This window comes from Pseudophryne corroboree, unplaced genomic scaffold, assembly GCF_028390025.1.
Source record: "Pseudophryne corroboree isolate aPseCor3 unplaced genomic scaffold, aPseCor3.hap2 scaffold_1822, whole genome shotgun sequence".
NCBI lineage: Eukaryota > Metazoa > Chordata > Amphibia > Anura > Myobatrachidae > Pseudophryne > Pseudophryne corroboree.
In genome coordinates this window covers 60752-72466 of record NW_026968459.1, presented here as the reverse complement: position 1 = coordinate 72466, position 11715 = coordinate 60752, and the positions used below count along the sequence as shown (strand labels likewise).

Genomic DNA, 11715 nt, shown 5'->3' with positions numbered 1-11715 from the left:
CTTATCTGCGCGCACTGCATTACAATCTCCCTCGCCACCTCTCTGGGTGTCACCAGTGATAGTGACACCTCTGCCATGCTTGTAGCAGCTGGTCCTAAGATCTACGCCTCAAGCCCTGAGTGTTTGCCCTTGTGACTTGTTGATCATCATAGCAAAGCAGATGCTTACAGAAAACTGCAGGGGCTTAGATTGAAAATAAAAAAAATTGATGGGTATAAGGTAGAGAGGAGCGGGTTCGGTTCTCCGAGAACCGAATTCCCCACGAACTCCACGTGGTTTACACTGGTACGAGGCAGGCTCGGTTGTTCCCGCCTGACTCGGAAAACCTGAACAAGGGAAAATGTCATCATCCCGCTGTCGGATTCTCGCGAGATTCGGATTTCATATAAAGAGCTGCGCGTTGCCGCCATTTTTACTCGTGCATTGAAGAGAGAGCGGAGAGGACGTGGCTATGTTCTCTCAGTGGAAATCTCAATATCAGTGCTCAGTATCAGTGGATACTTATTGCTGCTCAGTAATACTAGTAGTGTGTCTCTCCTGCTCAGTGTCAGTTCTCAGTAGTATCCTCATCAGTGCTCAGTATCACTGCTCATTGTCTTGTGCTGCATTGTTGTGCTCAGCATACTACAGTACATTACTAATAGTCCAGTGCTGCATCTTGCTGCTCAGTGTCAGTTCTAGTATCCTCATCAGTGCTCACTATCACTGCTCATTGCATTGTGGTGTTCTGTATACTACAGTAACATAGTAATATAGTAACATATAGTAACATAGTTTTTGAGGTTGAATAGAGGCAAATTGCCCATCGTGTTCAACCTGTTTTAAGTTGTGATGATTCTACATACTTGCTGAATAATGTTTTATGACTAGTTAGCTACTACAACTCATGTTACCCCCGGATTAACCATGTTGATATTTTAAGTATTATAACCTTGGATAGCTTTTTCATTCAGAAATGTATCCATTCCTTTTTTAAATCCAATTACAGAGTCCGCCATTACCACCTTCCCTGGCAGGGAATTCCACATCCTGATTGCCCTAACAGTGAAGATCATAGTATCTCTCCTGGCAGGTAAGTAGGAGTTGGGCCAGAGCTGTGGAGGATTGCTGCTCGGGCACCCCCTGTCAAGTGAAGGAGATCCAACTGAGGCAGCACAAGGGAACTCTCGAAAGAAGAACAAGGCTAGAGGAAGATCTGAGACAAAGAAATCTGACTTTTACCAGAGCTGACCAGAGGAAAGCACAAACACAGTCCCCCACTACCACAAATAATGCAGTCGAGTTTCCCACATTTGGGGAAATCACAGGGGTCAGCATACCCAGAATGCAATGAATGAACCTCACCCTGGGAGAACAATCTTCATGACCATGGTATCGCCTATGCAAAATAAGTATGATTTGGGATAGGGCTGGGGAGGGCCGCTGCTCAGGCACATCTCTGTCAAGTAAAGGAGATTCAACTGAGGCAGCACAAGGGAACTCTCATCTGGAGACAACAACTGCAGGGAGAACACATATTTTCAGATGAACATGGGAGGGCAGAAGGCTGCCTAATACTGAAGCACCCCCAAACAACAAACCAAATGCAACAACTAGTACAAGCATTCCTGGGGGAAGTTCTGCAGAAGATGGATTTGCATACGGTGATGTCATCCAAGCAGTGGGCCAAAGTTGGCTGGAACCCTCATCTGCATATGAAAAGAGAAAAGGGGTGTGCAGGGCATGGCGGCCTTTTGCGGCGCTTGGATGACCCTTAGTTCGCATTAAACACCCAAACCCTCCTTCGGTGTGGGGCTCATGTTGACAATGCCCCAGCCCCTGAAGCATTCAAGCTGATTTCTTACAGCAGCTTGGCACTGTAACAGCTCCAGAGCTGCTCTGTAAGGCAAGTAAAAGGGTGTGTAGTTTGCATTGTGCATTGGAAGGCACAAAGTAAGCAGACAGGAGGAGAAGTCAGGATAGTGCACAAGGGTATAAAAGGGAGGGGCTCAAGAAAAAAGAAGTGGAAACAGACAGCAAACTAGGCTGGAGAGAGACCTGAGACAAAGAGATCTGAATTATACGAGAGCCGACCAGGGGAAACACAAATTATGCAGTCAAGTTTCCCACATTTGGGGAAATCGCAGGGGCAGCACACCCAGAGTGCAATGGGTGAGCCTTGCCCTGGGAGAAGCAACTTCATGATCATAGTATCTCACCTGGCAGGTAAGTAGGAGTTGGGCTTGAGCTGGGGAGGGTCGCTGCTCGGGCACCCCCCTGTCAAGTGAAGGAGATCCAACTGAGGCAGCACAAGGGAACTCTTGAAAGAAGAACAAGGCTAGAGGAAGATCTGAAACAAAGAAATCTGACTTTTACCAGAGCTGACCAGAGGAAAACACAAACACAGTCCCCCACTACCACAAATAATGCAGTCGAGTTACCCACATTTGGGGAAATCACAGGGGTCAGCATACCCAGAATGCAATGAATGAACCTCACCCTGGGAGAATAATCTTCATGACCATGGTATCTCCTATGCAAAATAAGTATGATTTGGGATAGGGCTGGGGAGGGCCGCTGCTCAGGCACATCTCTGTCAAGTAAAGGAGATTCAACTGAGGCAGCACAAGGGAACTCCAGCATCCTCTACAGACTAAGAGAAAAGGATTTACCGGTAGGTATTAAAATCCTATTTTCTCATACGACCTAGAGGATGCTGGGGTCACATTAAGAACCATGGGGTTATACCAAAGCTCTTGAACGGGTGGAAGAGTGCGTACGACTCTGCAGCACCGAATGACCCAACTTGAGGTTATCATCGGCAAGGATGCAGTGGCGTTAATGTTTCCTGGTGTCAACCTGTATTATTTCAGTAGATATTGAAATGAGGATGCATCTTGCTGCCTTTCCAATGAAGCAAGTTTAATTTAGTAATAGGTGAAAAACCATCCCTACAAAGATGTTAATCAGATACTTGGCTTTGTGGACACTTTTCAGAGAACAAATTTGTTAGCATAAAAATAAAGCCAGAAAATGAAGAGCTGTTTAATCACTCAATTGGATTTTTTTGCCAGCATATTTCTTTTTCTCTGCAAACCACTGCTAAATTGTGCTTCCTAGCTATTTTTATAAAATCACTGAATCAAATCTAACTCTGATTACATCAGAGAAGGCCAGGTACCCTACACCATAACAGGGGTTTTTGAAATTTTGACTTGTCTACTTAAAGATCACCAAAATCTGATAACAAGGTCAATTACATCCCTGGGTGGGATTGAACCACCAACCCTTTGGTTAATAACCAATCACACTAACCAATTGCGCCACAGAGACACTTTGCAAAAGTCCATACTGACAAAGGCTAATAAGCATTCATCTAGAACGTTTCCTAGAAAAACTTTAAAAAGTCAATAATCTGGAGAGTTTTTGTAAGATGTTTCTTCCATCAACCAACGAAGAAACACATTGTTACTTTCCCATGATGAGTGAGTGCTTCAAGATCTCTTGCACTTACATGTGCAGCAGAGTACTGTAATGAAAGCATGCTGGGTTCATAACCCAGAGGTAGGCAGATTGAAACTATCCTCTGCTATATGCATTTTTTTTTTGTTAATTAAAGTAATCCAAAACTGGGATTGATTTTTTTTCTCTTTTATTTTTACTTAAAGTACAATAACTTTTACCATTTTAATATGTTTTAATAGTATATTGACAGTATTGTTTTCTTTCAAAAATCCACTTAATTTTCTTTACCCGATTATTAAAATGGTAATTGACAAAAACAAACTACATTGTCACCAGAAGAGCAATACAAAATGTACAAGTGATATATTAAAATCATCTTTCCAGCTTGAATTTCAATGATGCATTGGGGCAACGATTTTGTGAGAAACATCTTCACCCTTAAATAAAGATTTTCTTAATTCCTTACCTGTGTGCTAATTAGATATCACCTTGTTTTCACATTAAACAGACTTCCACATGAGAAAGCAGCAAGGATGCAGTGGCGTTAATGTTTCCTGGTGTCAACCTGTATTATTTCAGTAGATATTGAAATGAGGATGCATCTTGCTGCCTTTCCAATGAAGCAAGTTTAATTTAGTAATAGGTGAAAAACCATCCCTACAAAGATGTTAATCCGATACTTGGCTTTGTGGACACTTTTCAGAGAACAAATTTGTTAGCAAAAAAATAAAGCCAGAAAATGAAGAGCTGTTTAATCACTCAATTGGATTTTTCTGCCAGCATATTTCATTTTCTCTGCAACCCACTGCTAAATTGTGCTTCCTAGCTGTTTTTTGATAAAATCACTTAATCAAATCTAACTCTGATTACATCAGAGTAGGCCAGGTACCCTACACCATAAGAGGGGGTTTGAAATTTTGACTTGTCTACTTAAAGATCACCAAAATCTGATGACAAGGTCAATAACATCCCTGGGGGGATTGAACCACCAACCCTTTGGTTAATAACCAAACACACTAACCGATTGCACCACAGAGACACTTTGCAAAAGTACATACTGACAAAGGCTAATAAGCATTCATCTAGAACGTTTCCTAGAAAACTTTAAAAAGTCAATAATCTGGAGAGATTTTGTAAGATGTTTCTTCCATCAACCAATGAAGAAACGCATTGGTACTTTCCCATGATGAGTGAGTGCTTCAGGATCTCTTGCACTTACATGTGCAGCAGAGTACTGCAATGGAAGCATGCTGGGCCCATAACCCAGAGGTAGGCAGATTGAAACTATCCTCTGCTATATGCATTTTTTTTTGTTAATTAAAGTAATCCAAAACTGGGATTGATATTTTTGCTCTTTTATTTTTACTTAAAGTACAATAACTTTTACCATTTTAATTTGTTTTAATAGTATATTGACAGTATTGTTTTCTTTCAAAAATCCACTTAATTTTCTTTACCCTATTATTAAAATGGTAATTGACAAAAACAAACTACATTGTCACCAGAAGAGCAATACAAAATGTACAAGTGATATATTAAAATCATCTTTCCAGCTTGAATTTCAATGATGCATTGGGGCAACGATTTTGTGAGAAACATCTTCACCCTTAAATAAAGATTTTCTTAATTCCTTACCTGTGTGCTAATTAGATATCACCTTGTTTTCACATTAAACAGACTTCCACATGAGAAAGCAGCAAGGATGCAGTGGCGTTAATGTTTCCTGGTGTCAACCTGTATTATTTCAGTAGATATTGAAATGAGGATGCATCTTGCTGCCTTTCCAATGAAGCAAGTTTAATTTAGTAATAGGTGAAAAACCATCCCTACAAAGATGTTAATCCGATACTTGGCTTTGTGGACACTTTTCAGAGAACAAATTTGTTAGCATAAAAATAAAGCCAGAAAATGAAGAGCTGTTTAATCACTCAATTGGATTTTTCTGCCAGCATATTTCATTTTCTCTGCAACCCACTGCTAAATTGTGCTTCCTAGCTGTTTTTTGATAAAATCACTTAATCAAATCTAACTCTGATTACATCAGAGTAGGCCAGGTACCCTACACCATAAGAGGGGGTTTGAAATTTTGACTTGTCTACTTAAAGATCACCAAAATCTGATGACAAGGTCAATAACATCCCTGGGTGGGATTGAACCACCAACCCTTTGGTTAATAACCAAACACACTAAACGATTGCACCACAGAGACACTTTGCAAAAGTACATACTGACAAAGGCTAATAAGCATTCATCTAGAACGTTTCCTAGAAAACTTTAAAAAGTCAATAATCTGGAGAGATTTTGTAAGATGTTTCTTCCATCAACCAATGAAGAAACGCATTGGTACTTTCCCATGATGAGTGAGTGCTTCAGGATCTCTTGCACTTACATGTGCAGCAGAGTACTGCAATGGAAGCATGCTGGGCCCATAACCCAGAGGTAGGCAGATTGAAACTATCCTCTGCTATATGCATTTTTTTTTGTTAATTAAAGTAATCCAAAACTGGGATTGATATTTTTGCTCTTTTATTTTTACTTAAAGTACAATAACTTTTACCATTTTAATTTGTTTTAATAGTATATTGACAGTATTGTTTTCTTTCAAAAATCCACTTAATTTTCTTTACCCTATTATTAAAATGGTAATTGACAAAAACAAACTACATTGTCACCAGAAGAGCAATACAAAATGTACAAGTGATATATTAAAATCATCTTTCCAGCTTGAATTTCAATGATGCATTGGGGCAACGATTTTGTGAGAAACATCTTCACCCTTAAATAAAGATTTTCTTAATTCCTTACCTGTGTGCTAATTAGATATCACCTTGTTTTCACATTAAACAGACTTCCACATGAGAAAGCAGCAAGGATGCAGTGGCGTTAATGTTTCCTGGTGTCAACCTGTATTATTTCAGTAGATATTGAAATGAGGATGCATCTTGCTGCCTTTCCAATGAAGCAAGTTTAATTTAGTAATAGGTGAAAAACCATCCCTACAAAGATGTTAATCAGATACTTGGCTTTGTGGACACTTTTCAGAGAACAAATTTTTTAGCATAAAAATAAAGCCAGAAAATGAAGAGCTGTTTAATCACTCAATTGGATTTTTTTGCCAACATATTTCTTTTTCTCTGCAAACCACTGCTAAATTGTGCTTCCTAGCTGTTTTTATAAAATCACTGAATCAAATCTAACTCTGATTACATCAGAGAAGGCCAGGTACCCTACACCATAACAGGGGTTTTTGAAATTTTGACTTGTCTACTTAAAGATCACCAAAATCTGATAACAAGGTCAATTACGTCCCTGGGTGGGATTGAACCACCAACCTTTTGGTTAATAGCCGTACACACTAACTGATTGCGCCACAGCGACACTTTGCAAAAGTACATACTGACAAAGGCTAATAAGCATTCATCTAGAACGTTTCCTAGAAAAACATTAAATAGTCAATAATCTGGAGAGTTTTTGTAAGATGTTTCTTCCATCAACCAATGAAGAAACACATTGGTACTTTCCCATGATGAGTGAGTGCTTCAGGATCTCTTGCAATTACATGTGCAGCAGAGTACTGTAATGGAAGCTCGCTGGGTCCATAACCCAGAGGTAGGCAGATTGAAACTATCCTCTGCTATATGCATTTTTTTTTGTTAATTAAAGTAAACCAAAACTGGGATTGATATTTTTGCTCTTTTATTTTTACTTAAAGTACAATAACTTTTACCATTTTAATTTGTTTTAATAGTATATTGACAGTATTGTTTTCTTTCAAAAATCCACTTAATTTTCTTTACCCGATTATTAAAATGGTAATTGACAAAAACAAACTACATTGTCACCAGAAGAGCAATACAAAATGTACAAGTGATATATTAAAATCATCTTTCCAGCTTGGATTTCAATGATGCATTGGGGCAACGATTTTGTGAGAAACATCTTCACCCTTAAATAAAGATTTTCTTAATTCCTTACCTGTGTGCTAATTAGATATCACCTTGTTTTCACATTAAACAGACTTCCACATGAGAAAACAGCAAAGATGCAGTGGCGTTAATGTTTCATGGTGTCAACCTGTATTATTTCCGTAGATATTGAAATGAGGATGCATCTTGCTGCCTTTCCAATGAAGCAAGTTTAATTTAGTAATAGGTGAAAAACCATCCCTACAAAGATGTTAATCAGATACTTGGCTTTGTGGACACTTTTCAGAGAACAAATTTGTTATCATAAAAATAAAGCCAGAAAATGAAGAGCTGTTTAATCACTTAATTGTATTTTTCTGCCAGCATTTTTCTTTTTCTCTGCAACCCACTGCTAAATTGTGCTTCCTAGCTGTTTTTTTATAAAATCACTTAATCAAATCTAACTCTGATTACATCAGAGAAGGCCAGGTACCCTACACCATAAGAGGGGGTTTGCAATTTTGACTTGTCTACTTAAATATCACCAAAATCTGATCACAAGGTCAATTACGTCCCTGGGTGGGATTGAACCACCAACCTTTTGATTAATAGCTGAACACACTAACCGATTGCGCCACAGAGACACTTTGCAAAAAGAATATACTGACAAAGACTAATAAGCATTCATCTAGAACGTTTCCTAGAAAAACTTTAAAAAGTCAATAATCTGGAGAGTTTTTGTAAGATGTTTCTTCCAGCAACCAATGAAGAAACACATTGGTACTTTCGCATGATGAGTGAGTGCTTCAGGATCTCTTGCACTTACATGTGCAGCAGAGTACTGCAATGGAAGCATGCTGGGCCCATAACCCAGAGGTAGGCAGATTGAAACTATCCTTTGCTATATGCATTTTTTTTTTGTTCATTAAAGTAATCCAAAACTGGGATTGATATTTTAGCTTTTATTTTTACTTAAAGTACAATAACTTTTACCATTTTAATTTGTTTTAATAGTATATTGACAGTATTGTTTTCTTTCAAAAATCCACTTAATTTTCTTTACCCTATTATTAAAATGGTAATTGACAAAAACAAACTACATTGTCACCAGAAGAGCAATACAAAATGTACAAGTGATATATTAAAATCATCTTTCCAGCTTGAATTTCAATGATGCATTGGGGCAATGATTTTGTGAGAAACATCTTTACCCTTAAATAAAGATTTTCTTAATTCCTTACCTGTGTGCTAATTAGATATCACCTTGTTTTCACATTAAACAGACTTCCACATGAGAAAGCAGCAAGGATGCAGTGGCGTTAATGTTTCCTGGTGTCAACCTGTATTATTTCAGTAGATATTGAAATGAGGATGCATCTTGCTGCCTTTCCAATGAAGCAAGTTTAATTTAGTAATAGGTGAAAAACCATCCCTACAAATATGTTAATCAGATACTTGGCTTTGTGGACACTTTTCAGAGAACAAATTTGTTATCATAAAAATAAAGCCAGAAAATGAAGAGCTGTTTAATCACTCAATTGTATTTTTCTGCCAGCATTTTTCTTTTTCTCTGCAACCCACTGCTAAATTGTGCTTCCTAGCTGTTTTTTTATAAAATCACTTAATCAAATCTAACTCTGATTACATCAGAGAAGGCCAGGTACCCTACACCATAAGAGGGGGTTTGCAATTTTGACTTGTCTACTTAAATATCACCAAAATCTGATCACAAGGTCAATTACGTCCCTGGGTGGGATTGAACCACCAACCTTTTGATTAATAGCTGAACACACTAACCGATTGCGCCACAGAGACACTTTGCAAAAAGAATATACTGACAAAGACTAATAAGCATTCATCTAGAACGTTTCCTAGAAAAACTTTAAAAAGTCAATAATCTGGAGAGTTTTTGTAAGATGTTTCTTCCAGCAACCAATGAAGAAACACATTGGTACTTTCGCATGATGAGTGAGTGCTTCAGGATCTCTTGCACTTACATGTGCAGCAGAGTACTGCAATGGAAGCATGCTGGGCCCATAACCCAGAGGTAGGCAGATTGAAACTATCCTTTGCTATATGCATTTTTTTTTTGTTCATTAAAGTAATCCAAAACTGGGATTGATATTTTAGCTTTTATTTTTACTTAAAGTACAATAACTTTTACCATTTTAATTTGTTTTAATAGTATATTGACAGTATTGTTTTCTTTCAAAAATCCACTTAATTTTCTTTACCCTATTATTAAAATGGTAATTGACAAAAACAAACTACATTGTCACCAGAAGAGCAATACAAAATGTACAAGTGATATATTAAAATCATCTTTCCAGCTTGAATTTCAATGATGCATTGGGGCAATGATTTTGTGAGAAACATCTTTACCCTTAAATAAAGATTTTCTTAATTCCTTACCTGTGTGCTAATTAGATATCACCTTGTTTTCACATTAAACAGACTTCCACATGAGAAAGCAGCAAGGATGCAGTGGCGTTAATGTTTCCTGGTGTCAACCTGTATTATTTCAGTAGATATTGAAATGAGGATGCATCTTGCTGCCTTTCCAATGAAGCAAGTTTAATTTAGTAATAGGTGAAAAACCATCCCTACAAATATGTTAATCAGATACTTGGCTTTGTGGACACTTTTCAGAGAACAAATTAGTTAGCATAAAAATAAAGCCAGAAAATGAAGAGCTGTTTAATCACTCAATTGGATTTTTCTGCCAGCATATTTCTTTTTCTCTGCAACCCACTGCTAAATTGTGCTTCCTAGCTGTTTTTATAAAATCACTGAATCAAATCTAACTCTGATTACATCAGAGAAGGCCAGGTACCCTACACCATAACAGGGGGTTTGAAATTTTGACTTGTCTGCTTAAAGATCACCAAAATCTGATAACAAGGTCAATTAAGTCCCTGGGTGGGATTGAACCACCAACCTTTTGGTTAATAGCCTTACACACTAACTGATTGCGCCACAGCGACACTTTGCAAAAGTACTTACTGACAAAGGCTAATAAGCATTCATCTAGAACGATTCCTAGAAACATTTTAAAAAGTCAATAATGTGGAGAGTTTTTGTAAGATGTTTCTTCCATCAACCAATGAAGAAACACATTGGTACTTTCCCATGATGAGTGAGTGCTTCAGGATCTCTTACACTTACATGTGCAGCAGAGTACTGTAATGGAAGCATGCTGGGTCCATAACCCAGAGGTAGGCAGATTGAAACTATCCTCTGCTATATGCATTTTTTTTTTGTTCATTAAAGTAATCCAAAACTGGTATTGATATTTTAGCTTTTATTTTTACTTAAAGTACAATAACTTTTACCATTTTAATTTGTTTTAATAGTATATTGACAGTATTGTTTTCTTTCAAAAATCCAATTAATTTTCTTTACCCGATTATTAAAATGGTAATTGACAAAAACAAACTACATTGTCACCAGAAGAGCAATACAAAATGTACAAGTGATATATTAAAATCATCTTTCCAGCTTGAATTTCAATGATGCATTGGGGCAACGATTTTGTGAGAAACATCTTCACCCTTAAATAAAGATTTTCTTAATTCCTTACCTGTGTGCTAATTAGATATCACCTTGTTTTCACATTAAACAGACTTCCACATGAGAAAGCAGCAAGGATGCAGTGGCGTTAATGTTTCCTGGTGTCAACCTATATTATTTCAGTAGATATTGAAATGAGGATGCATCTTGCTGCCTTTCCAATGAAGCAAGTTTAATTTAGTAATAGGTGAAAAACCATCCCTACAAAGGTGTTAATCAGAGACTTGGCTTTGTGGACACTTTTCAGAGAACAAATTTGTTATCATAAAAATAAAGCCAGAAAATGAAGAGCTGTTTAATCACTCAATTGTATTTTTCTGCCAGCATTTTTCTTTTTCTCTGCAACCCACTGCTAAATTGTGCTTCCTAGCTGTTTTTTTATAAAATCACTTAATCAAATCTAACTCTGATTACATCAGAGAAGGCCAGGTACCCTACACCATAAGAGGGGGTTTGCAATTTTGACTTGTCTACTTAAATATCACCAAAATCTGATCACAAGGTCAATTACGTCCCTGGGTGGGATTGAACCACCAACCTTTTGATTAATAGCTGAACACACTAACCGATTGCGCCACAGAGACACTTTGCAAAAAGAATATACTGACAAAGACTAATAAGCATTCATCTAGAACGTTTCCTAGAAAAACTTTAAAAAGTCAATAATCTGGAGAGTTTTTGTAAGATATTTCTTCCAGCAACCAATGAAGAAACACATTGGTACTTTCGCATGATGAGTGAGTGCTTCAGGATCTCTTGCACTTACATGTGCAGCAGAGTACTGCAATGGAAGCAT

The 11715-nt window shown here is 37.6% G+C and overlaps 3 non-coding genes across 3 annotated transcripts; all 3 read right to left on the bottom strand.

Annotated features, from left to right (window-relative positions):
• Positions 1 to 1231: 1231 nt before the first annotated feature.
• On the bottom strand, positions 1232 to 1395 carry LOC135002978 (U1 spliceosomal RNA). The gene has a single exon (XR_010204070.1). It is a non-coding gene; the product is annotated as a U1 spliceosomal RNA (small nuclear RNA).
• Positions 1396 to 2050: 655 nt separating this feature from the next.
• LOC135002971 (U1 spliceosomal RNA) lies at positions 2051 to 2213 on the bottom strand. The gene has a single exon (XR_010204065.1). It is a non-coding gene; the product is annotated as a U1 spliceosomal RNA (small nuclear RNA).
• Positions 2214 to 2365: 152 nt separating this feature from the next.
• LOC135002969 (U1 spliceosomal RNA) lies at positions 2366 to 2529 on the bottom strand. Its single transcript, XR_010204063.1, has one exon. It is a non-coding gene; the product is annotated as a U1 spliceosomal RNA (small nuclear RNA).
• Between the last annotated feature and the right edge of the window lie 9186 nt (positions 2530 to 11715).